The sequence below is a fragment of the Procambarus clarkii genome, chromosome 9 (genome assembly GCF_040958095.1).
Source record: "Procambarus clarkii isolate CNS0578487 chromosome 9, FALCON_Pclarkii_2.0, whole genome shotgun sequence".
Classification (NCBI taxonomy): domain Eukaryota; kingdom Metazoa; phylum Arthropoda; class Malacostraca; order Decapoda; family Cambaridae; genus Procambarus; species Procambarus clarkii.
Genome location: NC_091158.1, coordinates 1,158,914 through 1,167,305, shown reverse-complemented (window position 1 = coordinate 1,167,305; position 8,392 = coordinate 1,158,914).

Sequence of the window (8,392 nt, the reverse complement as noted above, 5' to 3'; positions counted from 1 at the left end):
TAGTATCAAAATATTGGTAAATAATGAATATATTTACGTAATATCAAACTACATGAAAAACGTGAAAAAGTCACTATTTAACCATATTTGAGGATTTTAACTTCAATCATAGAGCGAGGTTTCGTATTATTAGTCCAAGAAAAGACATATGACAAGTTGTTTCCAATACAACGATAAAAATCATGTGTTTTCATTAGAATTAACTAAAATGTTCCTGATTTTCGTTTATATTACCGATGGAAGATGGACACAGAAAACCGCTTAATCCGGCTGAAACGTCGATATATGCAATAAAAAATCGAACTTCTTCCATTTTCAATATCCTACTCAGTATTTTTAACGAGAAAAAAAATGGTGATTGAAAATGAAGCATTTAAGGTTACTTTCTAATCAATTATGTGTTTGCATCATTTTTATCGTATATTTATTGAACTTATTAACCTATAACTGAAAATTCACAAAAACGTGGAAAAACGGCAAAATATTGCCTAATTCGATGATATTTTGTTTAAATCACATAGACAGAAAAGGAGATGAATATACGTCAAATATTGCTAAATTCGATGATTTTTCGTACGAAACAAAATGCAAGAAAACTGTTCTTAAAATGCAATATTATGCGAAATTCTGAGATTTGAAGGCCAAATCCCATATCGTGATACTACATGAAATAGTATCGAAATATTGGTAAAAATGAATATATTTACGTAATATCAAACTACATGAAGAACGTGAAAAAAGTCACTATATAACCATATTTGAGGATTTTTAACTTCAAATCATAGAGCGAGGTTTCGTATTATTTAGATCCAAGAAAAGACATATGACAATGTTGTTTCCAATACAAATGATAAAAAACAATGTGTTTTCATTAGAATTAACTAATAATGTCTGATTTTCCGTTCTATATTAACGATGGAAGATGTAACGTAAAACCGCTCTAATCCGGCTGAAACGTCGATATATGCAATAAAACCGAACTTCTCCCCCTTTTCAATATCTTACTCAGTATTTTAACGAGATACAATAGATGTTCATTGAAAATGAAGTATTTAAGGTTAATTATCTAATCAATTGTGTGTTTGCATCATTTTTATCGTATATTATATGAATTAATACCCATAGACTGAAAATTCACAAAAACGTGGAAAAACGGCAAAATATTGCCTAATTCGATGATATTTTGTTTAAATCACCTGAGAAAAGAAAAACGTATAAATATTGCTAAATTCGATGATTTTTCGTACGAAACAAAATGCAAGAAAACTTGCTTAAAATGCAATATTATGCGACATTCTGAGATTTGATAGGCCAAATCACATATCGTGATACTACACTGAAATAGTATCGAAATATTGGTATAAATGAATATATCTACGTAATATCAAACTACATGAAAAACGTGAAAAAAAGTCACTATTTAACCATACTTGAGGATTTTAACTTCAAATCATAGAGCGAGGTTTCGTATTATTTAGATCCAAGAAAAGACATATGACAATGTTGTTTCCAATACAAATGATAAAAAACAATGTGTTTTCATTAGAATTAACTAAAATGTTCCTGATTTTCCGTCTATATTACCGATGGAAGATGTACACGAAAACCGCTCTATTCCGGCTGAAACGTCGATATATGCAATAAAAACAGAACTTCTCCCCTTTTATATATCTTACTCAGTATTTTAACGAGAAACAAATAGTTGATTGAAAATGAAGTATTTAAGGTTATTATCTAATCAATTATGTGTTTGCATAATTTTTATCGTATATATAATGAATTAATACTCATAGACTGAAAATTCACAAAAACGTGGAAAACGGCAAAATGTTGCCTAATTCGATGATATTTTGTTTAACTCACATAGAGGAAAAGGGGATGATAAACGTCAAATATTGCTAAATTCGATGATTTTTCGTACGAAACAAAATGCAAGAAAACTTTCTTAAAATGCAATACTATTCGAAATTCTGAGATTTGAAGGCCAAATCACATATCGTGATACTACATGAAATAGTATCGAAATTTTGGTAAAAATGAATATATTTACGTAATATCAAACTACATGAAAAATGTGAAAAAAGTCACTATTTAACCATACTTGAGGATTTTAACTTCAAATCTTTGAGCGAGGTTTCGTATTATTTAGATCCAAGAAAAGACATATGACAATGTTGTTTCCAATATGATAAAAATGATAAAAAACAATGTGTTTTCATTAAAATTAACTAAAATGTTCCTGATTTTCCGTCTATATTACCGATGGAAGATGTAAACGAAAACCGCTCTATTCCAGCTGAAACGTCGATATATGCAATAAAAACAGAACTTCTCCCCTTTTATATATCTTACTCAGTATTTTAACGAGAAACAAATAGTTGATTGGAAATGAAGTATTTAAGGTTATTATCTAATCAATTATGTGTTTGCATCATTTTTATAGTATATATAATGAATTAATACTCATAGACTGAAAATTCACAAAAACGTGGAAAAACGGCAAAATGTTGCCTAATTCGATGATATTTTTTTAACTCACATAGAGGAAAAGGGGATGGTAAACGTCAAAATTTTGCTAAATTCGATGATTTTTCGTACGAAACAAAATGCAAGAAAACTTGCTTAAAATGCAATATTATGCGAAATTCTGAGATGTGAAGGCCAAATCATATATCGTGATACTACATAAAATAGTATCAAAATATTGGTAAATAATGAATATATTTACGTAATATCAAACTACATGAAAAACGTGAAAAAAGTCACTATTTAACCATATTTGAGGATTTTTAACTTCAAATCATAGAGCGAGGTTTCGTATTATTTAGATCCAAGAAAAGACATATGACAATGTTGTTTCCAATACAAATGATAAAAAACAATGTGTTTTCATTAGAATTAACTAAAATGTTCCTGATTTTACGTCTATATTACCGATGGAAGATGTACACGAAAACCGCTCTATTCCGGCTGAAACGTCGATATATGCAATAAAAACAGAACTTCTCCCCTTTTATATATCTTACTCAGTATTTTAACGAGAAACAAATAGTTGATTGAAAATGAAGTATTTAAGGTTATTATCTAATCAATTATGTGTTTGCATAATTTTTATCGTATATATAATGAATTAATACTCATAGACTGAAAATTCACAAAAACGTGGAAAAACGGCAAAATGTTGCCTAATTCGATGATATTTTTTTTAACTCACATAGAGGAAAAGGGGATGATAAACGTCAAAATATTGCTAAATTCGATGATTTTTCGTACGAAACAAAATGCAAGAAAACTTGCTTAAAATGCAATATTATGCGAAATTCTGAGATGTGAAGGCCAAATCATATATCGTGATACTACATAAAATAGTATCAAAATATTGGTAAATAATGAATATATTTACGTAATATCAAACTACATGAAAAACGTGAAAAAAGTCACTATTTAACCATATTTGAGGATTTTTAACTTCAAATCATAGAGCGAGGTTTCGTATTATTTAGATCCAAGAAAAGACATATGACAATGTTGTTTCCAATACAAACGATAAAAATCAATGTGTTTTCATTAGAATTAACTAAAATGTTCCTGATTTTTCGTTTATATTACCGATGGAAGATGGACACGAAAACCGCTCTAATCCGGCTGAAACGTCGATATATGCAATAAAAATCGAACTTCTTCCATTTTCAATATCCTACTCAGTATTTTTACGAGAAAAAAATGGTTGATTGAAAATGAAGCATTTAAGGTTACTTTCTAATCAATTATGTGTTTGCATCATTTTTATCGTATATTTATTGAATTATTACCTATAAACTGAAAATTCACAAAAACGTGGAAAAACGGCAAAATATTGCCTAATTCGATGATATTTTGTTTAAATCACATAGACGAAAAGGGGATAATAAACGTCAAAATATTGCTAAATTTGATGATTTTTCGTACGAAACAAAATGCAAGAAAACTTTCTTAAAATGCAATACTATTCGAAATTCTGAGATTTGAAGGCCAAATCACATATCGTGATACTACATGAAATAGTATCGAAATTTTGGTAAAAATGAATATATTTACGTAATATCAAACTACATGAAAAACGTGAAAAAAGTCACTATATAACCATATTTGAGGATTTTAACTTCAAATCATAGAGCGAGGTTTCGTATTATTTAGATCCAAGAAAAGACATATGACAATGTTGTTTCCAATACAAATGATAAAAAACAATGTGTTTTCATTAGAATTAACTAAAATATTCCTGATTTTCCGTCTATATTACCGATGGAAGATGTACACGTAAAACCGCTCTAATCCGGTTGAAACGTCGATATATGCAATAAAAACCGAACTTCTCCCCCTTTTCAATATCCTACTCAGTATTTTAACGAGATACATATGGTTGATTGAAAATGAAGTATTTAAGGTTAATTTCTAATCAATTGTGTGTTTGCATCATTTTTATCGTATATATAATGAATTAATACCCTTAAACTGAAAATTCACAAAAACGTGGAAAAACGGCAACATATTGCCTAATTCGATGATATTTTGTTTAACTCACATAGAGGAAAAAGGGATGATAAACGTCAAAATATTGCTAAATTTGATGATTTTTCGTACGAAACAAAATGCAAGAAAACTTTCTTAAAATGCAATACTATTCGAAATTCTGAGATTTGAAGGCCAAATCACATATCCTGATACTACATGAAATAGTATCGAAATTTTGGTACAAATGAATATATTTACGTAATATCAAACTACATGAAAAATGTGAAAAAAGTCACTATTTAACCATACTTGAGGATTTTAACTTCAAATCTTAGAGCGAGGTTTCGTATTATTTAGATCCAAGAAAAGACATATGACAATGTTGTTTCCAATATGATAAAAATGATAAAAAACAATGTGTTTTCATTAAAATTAACTAAAATGTTCCTGATTTTCCGTCTATATTACCGATGGAAGATGTAAACGAAAACCGCTCTATTCCGGCTGAAACGTCGATATATGCAATAAAAACAGAACTTCTCGCCTTTTATATATCTTACTCAGTATTTTAACGAGAAACAAATAGTTGATTGGAAATGAAGTATTTAAGGTTATTATCCAATCAATTATGTGTTTGCATCATTTTTATCGTATATATAATGAATTAATACTGATAGACTGAAAATTCACAAAAACGTGGAAAAACGGCAAAATGTTGCCTAATTCGATGATATTTTGTTTAAATCACATAGACGAAAAGGGGATAATAAACGTCAAAATATTGCTAAATTTGATGATTTTTCGTACGAAACAAAATGCAAGAAAACTTTCTTAAAATGCAATATTATTCGAAATTCTGAGATTTGAAGGCCAAATCCCATATCGTGATACTACATGAAATAGTATCGAAATTTTGGTAAAAATGAATATATTTACGTAATATCAAACATGAAAAAGGTGAAAAAAGTCACTATTTAAACATATATGAGGATTTTAACTTCAAATCATAGAGCGAGGTTTCGTATTATTTAGATCCAAGAAAAGACATATGACAATGTTGTTTCCAATACAAATGATAAAAAACAATGTGTTTTCATTAGAATTAACTAAAATATTCCTGATTTTCCGTCAATATTACCGATGGAAGATGTACACGTAAAACCGCTCTAATCCGGTTGAAACGTCGATATATGCAATAAAAACCGAACTTCTCCCCCTTTTCAATATCCTACTAAGTATTTTAACGAGATACATATGGTTGATTGAAAATGAAGTATTTAAGGTTAATTTCTAATCAATTGTGTGTTTGCATCATTTTTATCGTATATATAATGAATTAATACCCATAAACTGAAAATTCACAAAAACGTGGAAAAACGGCAAAATATTGCCTAATTCGATGATATTTTGTTTAACTCACATAGAGGAAAAAGGGATGATAAACGTCAAAATATTGCTAAATTTGATGATTTTTCGTACGAAACAAAATGCAAGAAAACTTTCTTAAAATGCAATACTATTCGAAATTCTGAGATTTGAAGGCCAAATCACATATCGTGATACTATTACCGATGGATACTATTACCAATACAATATGTGAAATAGTATCGAAATTTTGGTATAAATGAATATATTTACGTAATATCAAACTACATGAAAAATGTGAAAAAAGTCACTATTTAATTATACTTGAGGATTTTAACTTCAAATCTTAGAGCGAGGATTCGTATTATTTAGATCCAAGAAAAGACATATGACAATGTTGTTTCCAATATGATAAAAATGATAAAAAACAATGTGTTTTCATTAAAATTAACTAAAATGTTCCTGATTTTCCGTCTATATTACCGATGGAAGATGTAAACGAAAACCGCTCTATTCCGGCTGAAACGTCGATATATGCAATAAAAACAGAACTTCTCCCCTTTTATATATCTTACTCAGTATTTTAACGAGAAACAAATAGTTGATTGGAAATGAAGTATTTAAGGTTATTATCTAATCAATTATGTGTTTGCATCATTTTTATCGTATATATAATGAATTAATACTCATAGACTGAAAATTCACAAAAACGTGGAAAAACGGCAAAATGTTGCCTAATTCGATGATATTTTTTTAACTCACATAGAGGAAAAGGGGATGATAAACGTCAAAATATTGCTAAATTCGATGATTTTTCGTACGAAACAAAATGCAACAAAACTTGCTTAAAATGCAATATTATGCGAAATTCTGAGATGTGAAGGCCAAATCATATATCGTGATACTACATAAAACAGTATCAAAATATTGGTAAATAATGAATATATTTACGTAATATCAAACTACATGAAAAACGTGAAAAAAGTCACTATTTAACCATATTTGAGGATTTTTAACTTCAAATCATAGAGCGAGGTTTCGTATTATTTAGATCCAAGAAAAGACATATGACAATGTTGTTTCCAATACAAACGATAAAAATCAATGTGTTTTCATTAGAATTAACTAAAATGTTCCTGATTTTTCGTTTATATTAATGATGGAAGATGGACACGAAAACCGCTCTAATCCGGCTGAAACGTCGATATATGCAATAAAAATCGAACTTCTTCCATTTTCAATATCCTACTCAGTATTTTTACGAGAAAAAAATGGTTGATTGAAAATGAAGCATTTAAGGTTACTTTCTAATCAATTATGTGTTTGAATCATTTTTATCGTATATTTATTGAATTATTACCTATAAACTGAAAATTCACAAAAACGTGGAAAAACGGCAAAATATTGCCTAATTCGATGATATTTTGTTTAAATCACATAGACGAAAAGGGGATAATAAACGTCAAAATATTGCTAAATTTGATGATTTTTCGTACGAAACAAAATGCAAGAAAACTTTCTTAAAATGCAATACTATTCGAAATTCTGAGATTTGAAGGCCAAATCACATATCGTGATACTACATGAAATAGTATCGAAATTTTGGTAAAAATGAATATATTTACGTAATATCAAACTACATGAAAAATGTGAAAAAAGTCACTATTTAACCATATATGAGGATTTTAACTTCAAATCATAGAGCTAGGTTTCGTATTATTTAGATCCAAGAAAAGACATATGACAATGTTGTTTCCAATACAAATGATAAAAAACAATGTGTTTTCATTAGAATTAACTAAAATATTCCTGATTTTCCGTCTATATTACCGATGGAAGATGTACACGTAAAACCGCTCTAATCCGGTTGAAACGTCGATATATGCAATAAAAACCGAACTTCTCCCCCTTTTCAATATCCTACTCAGTATTTTAACGAGATACATATGGTTGATTGAAAATGAAGTATTTAAGGTTAATTTCTAATCAATTGTGTGTTTGCATCATTTTTATCGTATATATAATGAATTAATACCCTTAAACTGAAAATTCACAAAAACGTGGAAAAACGGCAAAATATTGCCTAATTCGATGATATTTTGTTTAACTCACATAGAGGAAAAAGGGATGATAAACGTCAAAATATTGCTAAATTTGATGATTTTTCGTACGAAACAAAATGCAAGAAAACTTTCTTAAAATGCAATACTATTCGAAATTCTGAGATTTGAAGGCCAAATCACATATCGTGATACTACATGAAATAGTATCGAAATTTTGGTAAAAATGAATATATTTACGTAATATCAAACTACATGAAAAATGTGAAAAAAGTCACTATTTAACCATACTTGAGGATTTTAACTTCAAATCTTAGAGAGAGGTTTCGTATTATTTAGATCCAAGAAAAGACATATGACAATGTTGTTTCCAATATGATAAAAATGATAAAAAACAATGTGTTTTCATTAAAATTAACTAAAATGTTCCTGATTTTCCGTCTATATTACCGATGGAAGATGTAAACGAAAAC